This window comes from Hylobates moloch, unplaced genomic scaffold (assembly GCF_009828535.3).
Source record: "Hylobates moloch isolate HMO894 unplaced genomic scaffold, HMol_V3 SCAFFOLD_5, whole genome shotgun sequence".
Taxonomy (NCBI): domain Eukaryota; kingdom Metazoa; phylum Chordata; class Mammalia; order Primates; family Hylobatidae; genus Hylobates; species Hylobates moloch.
The window spans coordinates 135,873,234-135,894,415 of record NW_026652280.1 but is presented as its reverse complement, the minus strand read 5'-3'; the positions used below and the strand labels follow the sequence as shown (position 1 = coordinate 135,894,415).

The 21,182-nt window shown below is 36.2% G+C and overlaps 1 non-coding gene across 1 annotated transcript; it reads left to right on the top strand.

Annotated features, from left to right (window-relative positions):
• Nucleotides 1-1,314: 1,314 nt before the first annotated feature.
• LOC116470144 (small nucleolar RNA U3) lies at nucleotides 1,315-1,528 on the top strand. The gene has a single exon (XR_004248549.1). It is a non-coding gene; the product is annotated as a small nucleolar RNA U3 (small nucleolar RNA).
• Nucleotides 1,529-21,182: the final 19,654 nt, after the last annotated feature.

Here is a 21,182-nt window from a genome sequence, read left to right as displayed (position 1 = left end):
GTGAATAATAGAAGATCAGTAGGTAGGTAGGTATGTAGATAAAGGATTGATAGATATAGACTATTTTACAGCTCATATCTTGTGGTTGTTTCTCTGCTACCATCTAGTCATGGCCAAACTTCTAGTTCCAAATTCAGTCAGAACTAGAGTTGTATTATTCCAACATTCAACATGAAGAAATTCCTATAGATCTGCAACAGTAAACTGGCTATGAATGAATCCCCAATTACCCAAATTCACCATATTAATACTTTGCATGCATTTTCACCCTTTTCCTATTCTTCAAGGTTTTGTAGTAACCCAGCTATTCACCAGATGAATACAAGTTATATGCCTGATACAAGAATGGAAAGGGACTTTTCACCATTACCTCCTAGTTTGCTCAGCAAATAATCTCTTAATGAATACTTCTATAGAATTTTACAGTCATAACAAATGCTTTCAGATGCCTGCAATTATCTAAAATAAGAAAATATGGCAACTTGAACTCATGTATTTATCTGTTTCCTCTTTTACTCTACTAAAATAACAAAAGAGGAATCAGAAGCTATGAACCCACAAGGACAAAGAGAACAGGAAACGAGACAAAAACAGGAGAGGGATATCTTTCTATCTCACTTTAATATGAACAAGTTATAACTCATTTCACAAAACAGAAAATCCTACAGCCTGAGACTGCAGAGGGAAAAATCAAGAAAGTGTAACTTTATTTATGTCCCCAGAACCCTAGGAAAGCATCAGAATTCAAGAAAAGTTGGGTTGACAGTTCAGCTAAAACTTTGTTAGCCAAAGCCTGTGGGCCAGCAGCATAGGCCCTCCTAAAAGTGTGTTAGAAACGCAGAATTTCAGGTCCCATCCAGACCTGCCGAATCAGGCCTACACTTTAACTCCCAAGTGCTCTGTAAACCCCTTAAAATTTGAAAAGCAGTGATATAAAGAGCAGTTCAAATCCCAGAATTTCTCCCATATTCTACGGAGCCATGCAACTGCTCCCTCAACCCTAGATAGGAGGTTTTCTCCTTGATGATGTTGAATTAAAGAGGTCCCAGATTCAGGGACGCTGGCATCGCTGAAGACAGCAGTGAAGCCACAAAGTACAGGCATTCTGCTCGGCTACATAATGAAGAACAAGGCCCACAGTGCCCTTATCCTGTTCAGCAACCCAAAGTCTAGCTACAGCCTCCCATTCCCAGGTAGAACATTAGAAATTTTTCTATGGGGGAAACCTACTAGCCCAAAAGAGAAGACCTACACATACTTGTACACATACAGAAGACTGACATGGGGAGAATCCCGATTAAGAGTCACCTCATCAAGACTATATTTTCAGGGATCATTTCTAGAGTGCATTACTAGAGAAGTTTCTGTGAACGTGTAGAGCACCGGAAACCATGAGCATGAGGTGCAGCGTTCTCTCCTGAGCATGAAGCCGGCTCTTGGTGTTGCTTCGCTGCAACTGCCATTGGCCATTGATGATCGTCTTCTCTTCTCTGGGAGAGTAAGAGAGAGAGGACACAGTTTGAGTGGTTCCCATTTAAAAAAAAAAAAAAAAGAGAGAGTCTCCTCATCACCTTAACGTCCCTATAGTAAATAGAGAGTAAGGCACACAAGTCTGATTCCAATTAGAGTGAGTGGTAGTTTTTCGGGTTTTTTAATACAATGTGCATTCTCTCGGATTAGTTTCTAGCTCAGCACCAATAATAAAAAAGAGAAATACTCCAACCCCAGCTACATGTGCAAAAATGTTCACTGAAGCATTGTTTATCGTAAAAACTATGTTTTAAAAAAACCATCAGTTAAAACAAATCTGGCTTAAGAAAACTAGGTCTCTGTGAAATGGAATACTACAAAACCATTAAAAAGAATGAAGTAGATCCATATGTGTTCATATGGCATAATCTCCAGGGTATGCTGAAAAGTGAAAAAAATAAGGTCAGAAGGATAAATATGACAGACTAACATTTGTATTTAAAACACATATGTATGTAACACATTTCCACCTACATATGCACACAAATATATGTGCTTGTACTTGGAAAGAAAATGTCAAGTACATTTCTGAAAGCTGTTAACAATACCTAAATCTGGAGAAAGGAACTGTGGACTTGGGATGGGAGAAAGACTTGTGTTTTATTGCATACACCTAAATTTTTTTACCATATGCATGCATTTTCCCACTTAAAAACAAAATACTAAAAGGACAGTTTTTTTTTTTTTTTTTTTTTTTTGAGACGGAGTCTTTCTCTGTCCCCCTGGCTGGAGTGCAGTGGCGCGATCTCGGCTCACTGCAAGCTCCGCCTCCCAGGTTCACGCCATTCTCCTGCCTCAGCCTTTCCCAGTAGCTGGGACTACAGGCGCCCGCCACCACGCCCGGCTAATTTTTTGTATTTTTAGTAGAGACCGGGTTTCACCGTGGTCTCGATCTCCTGACCTCGTGATCCGCCCGCCTCGGCCTCCCAAAGTGCTGGGATTTCAGGCTTGAGCCACCGCGCCGGGCCAGGACAGTTTTTTAAGTAGTGTATTTTTGTCTGAAGCATTAGCTACCATTAGAAATAAAATATTCCCAAATCTGTATCCCTTACCTAAAATTATTTCCTGATAGTGAGACACATAAAATTAAAACTCAGTAAGTCCAAAATCAAGCTTCCAATCTCGTTATCTCAACCATGACTGCCACCACCATTAAACATGTTTCAGTTCTTCTGTTTCCTAGTCTGTCCACCCCTTCATCAGGTCTCTTGAGTCAGAAACCTGGAAGTCATAGAAGGGTCCACCTTTTCCCTCACTTCCTACCTCTAATCACCAAACCAAATGCTGTCAATTCTATCTCCTAAGTTCCTCACAAATCTGTATCCAACCTACCATCTACTCTGCCTTAACTAACACAGTATTTACACCTCTCCCAGCTCACTCTAATCCTTCTTACTAACTCTCTGCATCTAGTATCTCTTGAATCTAAATTCCACACAATTTCCAGAGTGGTCTGTCAATATTCCCCAATTTGATCAGACCATTCTCCTACTTAAAACCCTTCAATAGTTATTTGTCTTCTTTAGAATAAAATCTAAATTACTTGGCATATCACACAGCTGTGGCCTCTGCCTGCCTTATTTACCACTGTCTCCACTTTTTCTTTCCCCACCCCCTCAATACACAAACCTACCACTCCAATTACTTGCAGCTCCCAATTTTATCATGCCAAACTCATGTTGTTTCCTCTATCTTTTTTCTTTTCTTTATTTCTATTTTTGAGACAGGATCTTGCTCTGTCACCCAGACTGGAGTTCAGTGGCTCAATCATAGCTCATTGCAGCCTCAAACTTCCGGGCTCAAGCAATCCTCCCACCACAACCTCCCAAAGTAGCTGGGACTACAGGTGCACACCACTGTGCCAGGCTAATATTTTTGTTTTGTTGTAGAGACAGGGTCTTGCTTTGTTGCCCAGGCTGGTCTGAGACTCCTGGCTTTAAGTGATTGTTCTCTCTTTCTGAGACACTTTTGCCCCCTTCTCTACCAAAGCCTCATTATTTCACTTGGTACCTCTCTACTGATTATGAACATTTTTATATTACTTCTTTTATTTTCCTATCCTCAGATCCTATTACAGTGCCAGGTACATGACATGCTCTCATTAAATATTTGTTGAATAAATGAAGCAAGTTAGACAAGCCAGCTATCATTCCAATGCAGGTAATAACTCCTCTAGCTTATCATAAGTTCCTCCTTAAAATCAGCAAATCCTTATGGCTTCACATTGAAAAGAAAATGAATCTTGTCAATGCATCTTTTGATTCTTACCAATGCAAGCTGCTCTCTTAACGCATCTTAAAGATAACTTGAGTGAATAACGGTTTTACATTGTGCCTTAAAAACTGAAGCATTCATTCTACATGGAAAGGCCCACTGAGGGACACTACTAATGAGATGTGACATGGAAAAAATGGCTCAAGTAAGAAAGTAACAGCTTTCAAACAATTCAGATTAATACATATAAATTGCAAAAACGCTGAAGAACAGTTTATAGTTTATGTGTGGTTTGTCCCTTAAAATTGCAACTTATAGGAGGCCGGGAGTGGTGATTCACACCTGTAATCCCAGCACTTTGGGAGGCTGAGGCAGGTGGATCATGAAGTCAGGAGTTCGAGACCAGCCTGGCCAATATGGTGAAACCCTGTCTCTACTAAAAATACAAAAATTAGCCAGGCATGGTGGCGTGCACCTGTAGTACCAGCTACTCAGGAGGCCGAGGCAGAAGAATCGTTTGAACCCAGGAGGCAGAGGTTGCAGTGAGCTTAGATCGCGCCACTGCACTCCAGCCTGGGTGACAGAGTGAGACTCCGTCTCGAAAAAAAATTATAATAATAAAACATTGCAACATATAGGAAAAACTCCAATTTATTTAACCAAGGAAAGATTAGAGATAATGGTAAATAATGTTTGCTTGAACAATGGAATCAGGAGAAAAATTTAAATTACATAAAGCCTTTGTGTGAAATATAAAACATTCAACTCTCAACTCATTTTCCTATTGCCTGAATGTCCTGTACTTTCAGAAGTATTCTCCATCACCTTGATGATATTCTTTTGTATGCAAATTTTATTTACCTGAATTATTAATGCTGCGTTTGTTTGTACCTATATCTTAATTATTCTCTCATCATTCACCTGTCATGAGGGTTTTGATTCACATTTCAGAAAATCATGAACAAAATATTTCTTTGGGAAGTAGGGTAGTGTCACCAATGTTTTTGTACTACTAGAGGTTATTCTGTTTTTCCAGTTTAAAAAATGAGCATTTCTTCTTTTTATAAACTGTCAAACACTGAAATTAAACTTTAAACTGTACTGAATGGATAAAAGATAGATTTTAAAGTATGGATTGCATGTCAGATGAAAAATATAGTACATAGAGACTCTGGTGAGCAAGCAATTCACAATATAAAATATATGCCTTCACGAAAAATTCCTCTGGCCAATAACAGTAAATGGCAATTAGTAATGCTCATGAGAGTATTATTTTAGTCATACAGCCAAAATCTTTATTTTTTCACTAGCATCACACTATACAGCATACAATATCTATGCTGAAAACCTGTTTGATTTAGTCAGAAGTTTTGTTGAAGCAAAAGTTGTGGATAAATACTCAAGGGTTGAGATTATAGCAGGACAAATTCCTCAACTTCGGTTGAAAAGGAGGCGGAAGGTTCACACTCTCAGATCTTTAAAAAATATATACTTGTAGTTTGCTCTGTTTCATTGTACAATAAACTAAAATGTAATTATTGAAAAGGAAGAGAAAGCAAGTCTGTCTTTTTGCAAAAGTTTCTTGAAAGTCTTTAAGGAATAACAATGTCTCACTACCTCCCACTGAAATCACAGATTCAACTGAGACATTAGGAGACCATATGCACAAACACTCTATGATTTCAAAAAGACAAGCTCATTGGGAAGAAAAAAGTTCTCTGTCTTTGATTTCTTTTAGAATGATAAAATGAAAGGGACATTAATACATATTTTAAGCCCTGTGAATTCACAACGGGGCTTTACAATAAAGAGGTAAAAACCTTTGAACTAACAAAGGTCCATCACCATGCACTTTTTCTCACAAGTGCATTGTAAAGGAAATTTTGCTAGATTGAGGGACCAGCTGGCTTTTGCCACCACACCTTTAGTAACATAACACATTCTCAGACTGTATCAATCCACCCAGAATCGACCATATCATTGACTCCTCGTAGACTGCTCCTCTTATTGCATAGTGCTGTTTTCAGTCCAATGCCCTGTGAAAGCATTCTCTCACTGGCTTACATCTGAGCGTCTCTTTGTACTAGCCCAAAGCCTGAAGTCAACAAACTCCATTAAGTTGATTAAAGTAGTCCTAGAGACTACCCAGGCTTTTACACTGCCCTTAGATTAAAGACAAAAAAAAAAAAAAAAAAGGCTTCTTTTTCTGAGGAAGTTTTAGTTTGGGTTGGAGAATTTGGATGAGGTGTTGAGTTCTGTGAGTTGTATGTTTTGTTTTGTTTTGTTGCGGGGCGGGGGGGGGTTTGCTGGATTTATTTTATTTTCTCTGTAATTTTCAAAGAGGTCAACAAAAATATGAAGGCTCTTAGAAAAAGAGAGAAGGCTTTTATTACAAGTGATCTCCAATTATTCCTTTGTTCCCAAAGACAGTAATTACAGCTGCCGAAACTGAAGAAGCCAACACTGTGTCCTGAGGAAGCATTTACCATACGCCCTGGAAGAAGAGCCTTACATAAGTATCAGTCATTTCCCTAAATTTAACTCAATGGAAATGGTTTCTCAATCAAATTCAAAATCTAAAGGAAAAATTGAAAGGCAAAAAAAATCAAATAGTCTAAGGTGTGAACTGATTATAAACCCACAAAAGAATCAAAGAAACTGAATGAGACACAGAGCAAATGAGTGTCCATTTTCTACAACACAGGTAAATGTATAGCGTAGTGGTTGCAGGAGTTAAACATCCTGGTTATCTGACTAGGTTCACCAATGATTTGACCTTGGGAAAGTTACTTAACCTCAAAAGCTCATTTCTTATCGGTAAAAATGAGGATAATATTATTTGCCTTGTTGGGCTATAAAGATTTTAGAGAAAAGGGGCCAGGCATGGTGGCTCATGCCTGTAATCCCAGCACTTTGGGAGGGCGAGGTGGGTGGATCACTTGAGGTCAAGAGTTTGAGACCAGACTGGCCAACATGGTGAAACCCCATCTCTACTACAAATACAAAATTAGCCAAGTGGGTTGGTGCACCTGTAATCCCAGTTACTCAGGAGGCTGAGGCAGGAGAATCGCTTGAACCTGGAAGGCAGAGGTTGTTGCAGTGAGCCAATATTGTGCCACTGCACTCCAGCCTGGACAACAGAGCAAGACTCCATCTCAGCAACAACAACAAAAAGACTTTAGAGAAAAGGTATCTTAAGCATTTAGCACAATATCTGTCAAATACTACACACACAATACATTTTTAAAATTATAGTTATTCTATATGAGATATTTTCTAGAGTTCAACAAAGCAAGTTTAGAAGCAGTAGATGGTATTATGTGAGACCCTATGCTAAGCCCCCAAAAGACCTGGATTTCAGTTCCAACTGAGGCATTTACTTGCTGTGTGACTGTAAGCAAGTTTCAGAGCTTCAACATCATCATCTGTAAAATTAAGGAGTCAAACTAAATTGGGAATTTGTATATCCAAATCTCTTCTCCACAGCACCAGTCTATATGTTCAAAACTGAATTACTGCTATTTATTCCATCCCGTTCCACATACCCAAAAGAGAATTTTTCTTTTTCTCTCCTAAACCCACATCTCAACCTAAATTCATGACCAAAAGGCAAATTCTCCTATGGGTGAGATAATATGGATTTTCTCTGGTGTTATTCCTAGCTCACTGTATTAGCATCATCAAATATTATCTTAACACCAGTCATAGGCCACAACTGATGTTCAATCTACAATTAAAAGAAAAATTGAAAATAATTTGAGATTTACACAAGTTCCACTTCCTTTTTGCAGTTAATCTTGATGCATTTTTAACTCCCCATTTCAGTAAATGGTACTGTTATTCATCTAGTCCGTCAGGACAAAAACCTTGGAATTACTATTAATACCTATCTTTTATTTCATATTCCATACTGAATCCAAAAACAAGTACTGTTGGCACCCACCTACAATATATACCCAGAATTTCACCATGTCACTTTAACATCCACACCTACCTTTCTAGTCCAAGTCACTGTCATCTCTGGCATGGATTATTGCAATAACCTCCTTCCTATTGGATTGTAACCTTTACAATTACAGAATAGCCCTCTTGTCTCTAATAATGCTTCTCCCCTTAAAAATCTACATCGATATGAGTAAAGCTGTAATACCTTTCTTTTGGTTCGTGTTTTTTAAGTTACCTTTTCCCATCCTCTCTTACATTTAACCTTTCTGTATCCTTATATATTTGGATCCTTTGTTCTTTGTAAGCAGTATATAGTTGGGGTTTGTATTCTTATCCAGTCTTAAATGTCAGTCTTTTATATGGAATATTTAGTTCATCTACTTGTAATATAATTGCAGATATAGAGGGCTTATAACTATGACTTTACAATTTCTTTTATATTTTATATTCTGTTTCATATTCTTTTTGTTTCCTTTCTTGTTTTGGATTAATCTAGTACATTTTAAAATATTTTCCTATGTTAATTTGTTATACTGTCATTTTCATTGTATTTCATGGTATAGGAATATAGATTACTTAGATTACATCATACATGCTTGAATTATCACATTCTAGTATAAATTATTACTTATATCACTTTCCAATACTGCTAGAACCTTATAACACTTTACTCCTATTTAATTCTTTTTTTACTTTTTGCATTATTTTTGTCATGAATTTTGGTTATACATCAATTTAAGACTCCAAAAGACATTATGATTATTGTTCTATACAATCAATATTCGTTTGTATTTACCCATATATTTTGCCTTTCTGATATTTTTCATTCCCTCTTGAATTTTCATGCTTCTCTCTGAAGAGCTCCCTTTGCTATTGCTTATTATTATTATTTTTAGTACAGGACTGGTGGCAACAAATTTTCTCCATTTTTATATGTCTGAAATTGTCTTTATTTCACCTTAATTTTTCAAGTATATTTTTACCAGGTATAAAATTCCAGCTTGGCAATTATTTTCTTTCAGCATGTGAAAGATGCCATTTCATTGCCTTCTGACTTCTATTGTTTAGTTGAGAAGTCAGATATAAGTTTTATTGATGCTCTTTTGGAATAAAGTCTTTCCGTGGCTCCAGTTAAGACTTTCTCTACTTATTTGTTTTCAGCAGTCTTACATATAAGATGCTGGGTATTGTTTTCATTGTATTTATCCTACTTGAAGCTATGGATTCACGTTTTCCATCGGTTTTGGAAAATGGTTAGCTTTTAACTCTGAATATCATTTCTATTCTACCCTCTCCTCTTCTCCTTCCAGAACTTCAATTACACATCATTTTCATCACAGTCCACATTACTCTTATCTGTTTTTTCCATTATTTTTTCTCTCTGTGCTTCTGCTTGGGTGTTTTCTATTGGCCTATTTTCCAATTCGAAATAAAACGTAGAGCCTCCGGATGATGCTATCTTCCATCAGAAAAGCTTTCCTCCTTCTGCTAATAGCAAGGACAGGTATTAGGGGGATTAATCATCTCAAGCCAATCAGGAATTATGCTGAGTTGAAGCTGTGAAGAAGCTTTGGTAAAACTAAATGTAGTTCTGCTTGGCCGTGTTCGTAGGGCATGGCTCCCCAGGGTTTTTAATTGTAAACTTCGTAGGATTTTGATTTCCCAAATCTGAATGACTGAAGGAGATTCAGTTCTGCCCTTCAGAAGTTTATCACTTAGTTCTTTAGCTTCCTGACCCACACAGCTTCAAATGTGACAAATGTCATCAAGGAACTATATATGTGTCTGACACTCCTCAAGTCTGCAATTTTGTTACTTTAGTCCAAAAAAAAAAAGAAGTCAAATCCTGTTGGTTTCTCTGCTTCTCAGGAATGGCCTTCTGCTACTCTGCTACAGGTCAAGCCTAGATTTTCAACCTCGAGAGGCACCCAGATTTACTAAGTATCTCAGATGAAAAGTATCTCCAGATCAATTCACCACTCCTTCTAGGGATTTTATTATTCTCGCATATTTTATTTTGGGGTCTGCTCCCCAGAGCAGCCTTTGTTTCCTAAGCATCAGAAGACTATGTGATATTTCACTCTACCTTTCAGAAGCTTTCAACCCAGCTCTTTAATCTCCTATCTTGGTTCAGAGTTCAGCAGATGTCTTGTGGGAAAACCTGGCCATGTATTTGAGATCCCTCTAATCTCAAATTTTATCACTCCAGCTTCACATAACCACTAAAGTTTTTATTTTCCCAAGAAGTAGTCCTCAGCCTGGGCCAAGTTTTAATCCTTAGCCCATGCCCAGAAAATCAAATGCTCTCAAGGGAGAAAATAGCTCCTAATCATCCATGTCGCTCTCTGAAATTGTAGTTTGTCTTGTCCTCATAGCTCCCATAGCTCTTTGTACCTTTAAAATAATACGTTTTGGAATTTATCTAGCTTTTTCTAATTGTTTTCAGCAGGAGCATTGCCCTAATGCAACCTACTACATCATGCTTAGAAGTGGAAAACTACTTAAATCTCCCAACAGGCTTTGCTGCTTCCATTCTGGCCATACCGTAGGCTGTTTGCCACATAGAAGCAGGATGATCCATTTAAATGACAAATCAGGTTACATCTCTTATTATTACACTTATACTAAAATCCAAACTCATTTTGCCCTTACATCTCTTATTACACTTATACTAAAATCCAAACTTCTTATTTTGCCTTCAAGGCCTTATATGTTCTTGACTTGATATCTCTCTGGCCCATTCTCCTAACTCCCTCCTTGTTCATGGTAGTCCAGAATCATTGGCCTTCCTAGTATTCCTCAAGCATGCTAATCAGAAATCTGTTCTTCTCCCTTATTCCATCCCATCCCAGAATACAAGCTCTATGAGACAATGGACTCTGTCTACCTTTTTCAACCACTTTATTCTCAGCACCTAAAATAGTGCCTGGCCATATTGTAGGTGCTAGATAAGTATTTACTTAATAAATAAATGAATATAATTGAATAAAATGGAAGCTGTCTGGCTAAAATATAACTGGAGTTGTGAAGCCCTGATTAACAACCTCTCCCTTTGCAGACTATGATAGCCTAGATAATTGAGAACTGATTACATAATTTTTAAATAAAATTCTTATAGGAACTTTGAAACATGTCCAAAGCCACTTGGGGTTCCAAGGATCACAGTTTAAAAATAAAATGTGTCACCAAGAATCCTTCCTGTTCTAACATTTTAGTCAAAACATCATATTAAAGGAAAAGCTAAAGCTGAATATTCCAACAGGCCTATTCCACTAGCACATACAGATATATTTATTTGTGATATATACATACTTGACACACAAATATGACACACATGCACATGACTTTTCATGACTAGTACAGCTAGACTCTTAGAGACAGAGTAATTTCTCTTCAAATTAGCCTTTAGGAAATGTTTGTGTGTATGTGTGTGTGTATATATATAATATATATTTATTTATATATCATAATATAAATATTATATAACTATATAATATCTATATACTATATATAGATATATTATATATAATATTATATAATTATATAATATAAAAATATAATATTTATATATTTATAATTTATATAACATATTAAATATATTATATAATATATTTAATATGTTATATAATTATATAACATATAATTATATAATAATATATAACATAATTATAATATATTATAATATATAATTAATATATATACACACACAGATAAATATATATATATACAATATGCTATTTTTGCCTTTAATATTCAACTTTTTAATTATTAGGACACATATTTTCTTGCTTATATATTCATACATATACATTTATTTTTGGTAAACATACATACACACGCATATATTTATCTCTGTTTGTATAGATATATTTATACCACTATTTTTTATATATATATATTTATACCATTATTTGATTTTATTTTTATATATATACCTATTCCACTGGTACATACATATATATGTATTTGTGTGTATATGTGTGTGTGTGTATATAGATATATCTCTGTGTGTGTATATATATACACACACACAAATAAATATATATGTATGTACCAGTGGAATAGGTGTGTGTGTGAGTGCATATATATATATATATATAAAATAGTGGTATAAATATGTATATACACACACAGATAAACAGGTGTGTATATGTATACCAAAAATAAATATATATGCATGAATATATATAGGCAAGAAAAATAGATGTCTTAATAATTAAAAAGCTGAATATTAAAGGCAAAAATAGCAATAACTATGCACTTACTTTGATTCTCCAACTTATTTCCTAGTGTAACTTTCTCATTTCAGTGCTAGGCTTTGGGAACCTCATCAAAATTTGTTCTAGGCTTCCCTCAGAACAAAAAAAAAAGATACTCTTCTTCAGAATGCTTTAGACTCTAGACAACAAACTGTGCTTGCGGCAATTTCATATGTGTGTAGTTTAAATTCTTGCAGTTTTGCAGTTTGGGTTTAAGATCTTAGGCACACAGTTATACAAGTTTCATTTGTAGGTGAGAAGGAAAAAATAAAATATGGTGTTCTCACTGACCTATGCTCTCCCTTCCCTGAAGATGAAAAAGAACTTCATGCTCATGGAACTTCACAAAAGTAATGACTACTTAAGGTCCAAACAACTCTAGTCCTTGGCAAGAACTGCATTTCATCAAAAGAGGTCATTAGTAATCACTCACACAGACCTGGTATTTTCTTCGTACCTCTGCAGAAAAGTATCAGTTTGTTCTCTGTCTCTGGGCAGCTTCCTATCATTTCTCAAGACAAGAGTTCCCTGAAGTACCAGCTTAGGAGGCACAAGGGTTGTGAAGTATACCTTTGGTACCTATCCCTTTTCACTGCAATACATATCTTTCATGATTCCCTTGACGCAAGTAGTGATGGTTTGGTTTGGTTTGGTTTGGTTTGCTTAAGTAAGATAGCATACAAAGAATTAGTCATTACAAAGACAAAACTTAATGGACTGAAAACTTAAAATGTGCAATTATTACCTTAGACTCTGGCAAAATTATTTTGAGACAACCTAAATTCACGACCAAAAGGCAAATTCTCCTGTGGGTGAGATAATATGGATGTTCTTTTGTGTTATTCTTAGCTCACTATATTAGCACCATCAGATATTATCTTAACACCAATCATAGGACACAACTGCTGCTCAATCTACAATCAAAAGAAAAATTCAAAATAGTCTGAGATTTACGCAAGTTCTACTTCCTTTTGCAATTAACCTCGATGCATTTTTAACTCCCAAGTATCCATGTTAAACGTAAGTAGTTACCGAATAACAAAACACTTGAGAATTTTTCATGACTAGTACAGCTAGACTCTTAGAGATGGAATAATTTTGCTTCAAATTAGCCTTTAAAATGTAGATACTAAAAATGCTTCTTACTTTTGAGACTGAAATTGAAAACATTTGTCTCCAGATACTTGAGGAGCCTGACGACTAAACAAATAAAAACTGCTACTTCTCACCTCACAGGCTTAGCTTGTAATTCAGAAGTTTCAAAAGCCAAATCCAAAACATAAATGAGTTTTATTTGACCCACGCAGTGATTTTTAAATTTTTAATTTTAAAATTTAATTTTAAAAATCAAGAAATTTCACTTTAAAAATCCAGATGTCAGGCTAAGCTCAGTGGAATATGCCTGTAATCCCAGCACTTTGGGAGGCCGAGGTGGGAGGATCCCTGGAGCCCAAGAGTTCGAGACCAGCCTGGGCAATATGGCAAAACCCCATCTCTAAAAAATACAAGAACTAGCCAGGTGTGGTGGCGTGCTCCTGTTGTTCCAGTTCGTTGGGAAGCTGAGGTGGGAAGGATCACTTGAACCCAGGAGGTTGAGTCTACAGTGAGCCATGATCATGCCACTGCACTCCAGCCAGGGTAGCAGAGCCAGACCCTGTCTCAAAACAAACAAACAAACAAACAAACCAAAAAAACAGGTGTTCAGTGTCTCTTGCTGTGCCTTGCACAACACATCAGCTGAAGGGGGTAAGTGGGGCTGGTTCCCAACCCACGCTCCTTTGCTGAGCCATGTTCACAAGGCCTGTGCACTCATTTGCCAAGCCTGGACTATAATCACTAAGGGGAAAGAGTGACTTTTTCTAATTTGCACAAATGTGCTATATGGTCTAACAACATCGCATCCCGGGGCCCTCATTCATCATTCACACATAGTAGAAATCACCTGGAATATTTAAACAAAGCACGTAAGCTTGAATTTACTGCACTCCTGACCACTCCCTGTTATTACTCTCCTGCTTCACTATATTATGCCTGTTATCTCTGTAGATATTTGAGTTTCCAACTTTTGGTTAGGATAAAAAAAATTACTTCTAATTTATTCATCTAAATTATGTAAGTTTAAATTCACTTTGCAGAGGCAGGTTGATGATGCCAATGCAAACCCTCAGCAAGCTGGCTTTTCAATCAGATAGACCTGGGTAACTATCTAACGGGGAAATTTATGAGACCTGTCTGTGTATCAATTTCCTTATCTGTAAAATTAGACTAATATTACCTGCTGGGTTTGTAGTGCAGATTAAATGAAATGACATGTAACAAAATATTAAGTGTATACTAAGTACTCAAAACATGTAATTTCATGTTAATTGCTGAAATGACATCATCTTTCTAATTCTGAAGTAGAAAACTTGTCAATGATTTCTAGAATCATAAATATTCATTCAAACATATTAGACTATAAGCTGCATGAAGGCAGGTACCATGTCTACCTTTCATTAGTCTCTCCCCAACACTGGCACATAGTAGGAACTTTAAATTTATTAGTAGAATAAATGAATAAAATTACTTTCCAGGCTGCACTGGGAACTGGGAAATGAGAAAGATCCTTCTCCCTCTCTAATCCAGGCATACTTTTCCAACATGAATCAGATAATACAATTAAAATAGCAGTCTATAACAGAGACTAATGACAGATGCACTTGAACAGTGTAAACAAGATTAAACGTTTGCCTTGGGTTGACATACATGTCCTGGAATTAAACGTCATAATATAATAATGCATTAAATACAAAAACAAGGAAAGTCCAGTCATTCTCACCACCAACTACATGCATTAAAGTCTACTAATGAATGTGGAAATCTCAGTTGCTCTCATTTGATCTTCACACATTATATGAATGTATCAAATTACCACATGTAACCCCAAAATATCTCCATCTATTATGTAGTATTTTTAAGTGTTTTAAATGAAAGCATTAAATCAAGGCATGAGATCCAGAAACCAAATATAAAAGAGCTGCAGACTGTCACTTTTCAAATGGCTCCAGGAAGAATTTTAGCATGATAGATGGCTGGAAGTTTTACTTAAAGGTAGAAAGTTTTAGAAACTAAGCATGTCCCACAGGTTGTCGATAAAATAGTGAGCTAAGGGCAGAGCTCAATGGCTCTCTGACACTTTCCCCTCTTTAAAAAAAAAAAAATTTAAAACTGGTACAGCCCAGAAGACTAATTTGTTCAATTGTCTCCTGTCTGCAGAAATACACTAAGACTTTGGCAGGGTTTTCACAGTGGAAGAAACAAGGTAGTTGACACCTTCTAGTTAGACAACTTGGATCTAAAATGTAAAGGCAAGTGAGATTTGTTTTTCCTAAATCTTTCTTTAAGACAGCATATCAGTCTCATTCACCCTCCCACTAACTTTCTTTGAAAACATGCAAGACTACTACAATATACTTTAGTGATCCAGGTTCTTCCTTTTTATATTAGTACAACTGGAAAGTGTGATGCTACCTCTATGTGTGTAATGTAGCACAAAGGTATGCTCACTGAGGCATACAACCAGAATGTGTCAGTTCAGAGGAGGAAAAGTCCTCTCATCCCTGGCAAAATATTTTACACTAAAAACTATAGCTATTTCCAATGCAAGATCTACTAAGTGATATATCTGAGGGGCAAGTGACTTCATGGTCCAATAAATACCTTATTGCATGGGGTCTAGTTGGATATACCCACTTTTTAAAGGATAAGGAATTTTTTAGCTGTTCAAAATCTAAGCAATTTGTGACCATATATTCCCTAATGTAAAAGATTCCATTGGCTTCACTTTTATGACCTAGATCTTATGCTGTTAAAAAAAATGTATGAGATGCTGCTACTTTGATACATAAATGTTTTGTTTTTTTTAAAAAAAGATATTTTTCTATATCTACCAGTGAAAAGAAAAGAGAGATTTTTCTGTTTCTACCAGTGAAAAGGCTATGAGCAGAGTCGCCATTCGTTGACTCTTGTTACTTGAGTAGGTGCCTGTAAAGGACCAGGTGGTGTTTATGCAGATGACTGAGCAAGTTACAATGTGTTCTTCCTTTTGGATAAAACATTAGTGTATCAGATGTGACAAATCAGATGTTCATCTTCCACACTTCTGCATTATTTTACATTGAGAATTAGATGATGTGCTGGCTTAGCTTTTTGCTTTTGTTTTTTTCTTGAGAATAAGTTCGTAAATAAAGTTTTCTCTACACTCTGCATAATCATAGTCTTACAGAATAGCTAACTGGCTAGTTAATATGATAATTACACCTATATCTGTCTTACAGTGTGCAAGAGATAAAGCACGTGCTCTGGGGTAACAAAAACACACCATTCATATACTTTAGGAGCTATTTAACATATTATCCATTCCTATGCTCTTGTTGTCAAGGGAAAATGTGGTCTTCTCATAAACATTTCGAAATGAACCATCTGACACTCCAGTGTCCAATGAGGAAATTAGCGTTTACTGAGCACCAAAATGAAAGGCTCAAAACAAACTTCTACTTCCAATCCAAAGGGATATCTGAAGTAGATTATATGTTTAAATTAAATTTTTAAAGAGCCCGAAAATAATTTTTAAATATTCAGACAACATTCTCATCTATAGAATCTGCAGGAGTCTTTCACCCACTTAGCATTCCCATGCTTTCAGACCACTCTAACTCCCCTTGGCTGCTCTCCAGGGAGCATTGTTCCCAGGAAAAGATATTTAGAGGTTCCCCGTGAACACATATTTCCAATAAAGACAACTGAAAAATGTATGCTGCTTTGTGTATTTTATTTTAACTTTTAGAGACAGGGTCTCACTATGTTGCCCAGGCTGGCCTCAAACTCCTGGGCTCAAGTGATTCTCCTGCCTCAATCTCCTGAGTAGCTGGGACTAAAAGCACATGCCACCATGCCTGGGTTGGTATCTTTATATTGAGAGCTTCTATTATGAATAAGAACAGCACTCTGTCACTAGTGAGAAACTAACAGAGGAAAGCATCCCTCTGTTATACCATAATCATTTGTGGGGCATGCTATATATAGTTTGCTCCTGATTATAAAGCTACAAAGTTTGTAAAAAGACTTTACCAATGCAAGAATTTAGTGAAAATCATATAATTTGCTTTGTACAAAGTTTGGAAAAAATTTTACCAATGTGGAAATTGAGTGGAAATGATATAAAGAGGATGGATTTAAACTTAGGTCTATCTAACTGCCGAATCACTACTATATCCACTATACCACACCACTATTGTTTTTTGAACTTCAGCTGTGAATTCAACACTCAGGTGGACACATTCCATGCATTAAATTTAATTCTAACAGAGCTTTGTATGGTCTCATAGCATCTTCTTTATGCCTTCCTTATAGCACATTTATGATATAATTTATAATATAGTTGTTATCCATGTACAGTGTATTTTCCCCTACTCTCTAAAATATCAGTTCCTTTAAGGCAGGAAAGATAATATTCATCTTGATATCCCCTCAGAACCTAAAAATGTGCCTTATATATGCCAACAAATTATGACTGAATAAATAAACCCATAATGGCACTGGATAATTCAGGAGCTGTTTCAGAATCATCATCATAAATACACTCAATATTATAACATTGATAAAATTAGTGAGAAAATAGAGAATATTGGAATAACTAACTGCCTTAGATTGTTATATTAATTTGTATTGCTGCGTAACAAAATACCACACAATTAGCTTCTTAAAACCATCTACATTTATTAATCTCCAGTTTCTATGGGCAGGAGTCCAGGCATGGCTTAACTAGGTCCTCTGCTCAAATCTCACAAGGCTGCTACAATCTAGGTGTCAGCCAGGCTGTGTGCCTTTCTGGAGTTCACATGGTTATTGGCAGAATTTAGTTCCTTGCTGTCATAGGGCTGAGGTCCCCACTTTCTTTCTGGCTATCAACTGAAAGCCTATCTTAGCTCCTAGAGGCCCTGCAGTTCCTTGCCCTGTGGCCCCCTCACACATGACAGTTTACTTCTTTAAGGCCAGTAGAATAATCTGCTAAAACTGAGTCCTATATAATCAAGGGAGTGATTATCCCATCACCTTTGCTGTCTAATATAACCTAATGAAGGGAGTCACTGGCTCATCATATTTACAGGTCCTCACCAATGCTCGAGAGGAGGGAATTCTATAGGCACATAAGCCAGGCCATCTTAGAATTCTACCCATCACTGTGGGGTTTCCAGAAGCAGATCCTGGGACGAGAATTGATGTGAAAGTTATTTATTAAGAAGTTTTCCAAGGAAAAACCAGTAAAGGAATGTAGAAGTGGGCAGCAAAGAAAAAAAAAGAAGCAAGGATGCCAATATCTAGCAAGTTCTCATGGGAGCTAAATTTAGCTCAATTCTACAGTGAAATTCAACAGTTTGGGTTATGTCTAAGGGTTGCAAAGATGAGGGGTAAGGAAGCTTGAATATCACACTCCTGTCCCTATCAGGTATTGGTATCAGGGCTATCTCCAGAGCATATGAATTCCCACTTCAGGCATCCAGAAAGAAACTCACAGCCATAGCCTACACTCAGCTTTCTCACAAAGCAATGCAGATGCATGAAAACTTCTGGGAGTCAAAATAAACAAAAATGATTAAGGGATTTAAGAAAATAATAGTAGGGCATTGACATTATCCGCTACATGAACTTTTTCTAAAAGTGTGTAAATATCACAATGAAAGTTACATCATTTTGTTGTAAAATATATATATAAATATAATTAATTATTTAATAAATATGCAAACTTCTGGTTTTAGTAACATGGCAGTCTGAGTTAACATGGACCCCCCACACACACATTCACACTATAGCCATATAGAAATGCTGAATAAATTAACTGGCAACTGATGAGTGAGGAAAGATCTGGTAAGGAAGAAGCTGAAAGAGATTCTTTAAATCTCTGTATGAAGCCTTGAGCTATCCTCAACCTGAATATGTGTAAAGACCATCAGACTCAGACAGCAAAAGCTCTGAGACCTGAACTATAGTATACACCACGCATGGAAGCACATAAGCACATAAGCTTATGAAAGCACATAAGCTATGAAAACCAGAATAACACAGCAAAGTCTGTGAAAACTAAACTGACATTGGAACCAAGCCCAACTAGACCAGGTCAGAACTTACAATGTAAATCCAAGGTTGATTTCTTGCTTTTAAAAAAACAAAGCCCATCTCCAAAAGGATTTAATAGAGCCCAAAACTCATAACACAGTATTCAAAATATCTAACACACAATTCAAAATTACTTGACATAAAGAATCACTAAGAAATCTAAACAACTGAAAGGAAAGGGCAATCAACAGACATCAACATTAAGATGATCCAAATGTGGAATTATCAAACAAAAAAAAAGTTATGACAGCTAGTATAACCATGCCACAAAAAGTAAGGGCAGATAATCTAGAAACAAAGGGAATTATAGTCTCAGCAAAGAAATAGAAGCTACAGAATAAAAACTTAAAAATCTACAACAAAAATATACAATAAGGCTGGGCGCGGTGGCTCACGCTTGTAATCCCAGCACTTTGGGAGGCCGAGGCGGGTGGATCCCGAGGTCAGGAGATCGAGACCACGGTGAAACCCCGTCTCTACTAAAAATACAAAAAATTAGCCGGGCGTGGTGGCGGGCGCCTGTAGTCCCAGCTACTCGGAGAGGCTGAGGCAGGAGAATGGCGTGAACCCGGGAAGCGGAGCTTGCAGTGAGCCGAGATTGTGCCACTGCACTCCAGCCTGGGCGACAGAGCGAGACTCCGTCTCAAAAAAAAAAAAAAAAAAAAGAAATATACAATAAAAAAAAATTTTAAATTCACCAGAGGGACTTGACTTAATGGCCAATGAAAGAAGAAAGTCAATGAACATGAAGACAGATTAGTAGAAACTATTCAATCTGAACAATGAAAGGGAAAAAATGGTCAAAAAATAAACAGAGCCTCAGAGACCAGTGAGATAATATCAAAGGTATAACATTTATCACACTGGAGTTATTGAAGGAGAGGGAAAAAAAAGAATAGTGCAGAAAAGTATTTGAATAAATAATGGCTGAAAATTCCCCAAATTTTGTGAAAGACATAAATTTACAGATCCAAAGAATCTCAGCAACCACAAACCAGATAAATGTAAAGAAAACCACACCTAGATATATCATAGTGAAACTCCTAGAAATCAAAGATAAAGTTTTAAAATCTTGAAATTAACAGGGAAAAATTACATTACATATGGAGGAGGAAGAATTTCAATTACTGCAGCTTTCTTATTGGAAACTATGGAGTCCAGAAGACAGCAGCATTACATTATTTTCAAGTACTGAAAGAAAGAACTGTCAGCCTAATCCCGTATCAAAAATATCCATCAGAATGAAGGCAAAATAAGGACATTCTCAGATAAGGGAAATATGTCACCAGCAGATGTGCTTTCAAAGAAATGCTAAATAAAGGTTTACAAGTGGAAGGAAAGCAATAATAGAAGGAAACTTGGAAAGTCACTAACAAGGAAAGAGCAATAGAAATTGTAAATATCCAGGTAAATAAATTAGAGTGTTATTTGCCTCTTAAGTTTGTTATAATATGTATGATTGCTGAAAGCAAAAATTATAATGATATTTTAAAATAGGTTGATGTGATACATATAATAACTACATCAAAAATGGGGAAGCGTAAACTGTCCTAAGGTCTCTTCAATTTACCTAAAGTGGTAAAGTATTAATTCTAAGTAGCTTGTGTAAAGTTTGATATGCATATTGTAAGCCCTAGGATAACCGCTAGAAGAAAAACTACACTAAGAGATATACTAAAACAAACACTGCAGACAAATAAGAATGGAATTCTAAATGTTCAAACAAATCAAAAGAAGGCAAGAAATTAAAAACAAAGGTATATAAAACAAAATGAATGGACAGAAAACTAAGAAAATAGTAGCCTTAAATCCAACCATACAAATAAGTACATTAAATGTCTGTGGTCTAAACATACCAATTAAATAAGAGAGAGATTATCAGATAAGATTTGAAAAAGAAAAATTCAACTATGAGCTGTCTAAAAGAAATCCATTTCACATAATGGTAAAAAAAAAAAGGCTAAAAACAACACAATGAAATAGCATATACTAGGAAAATGCTAATAAAAGAAATGCTGGAGTAGATGTATTAATATTGGACAAATTCAGAATAAGGAAAATTACCAGTGACGAAGAGGG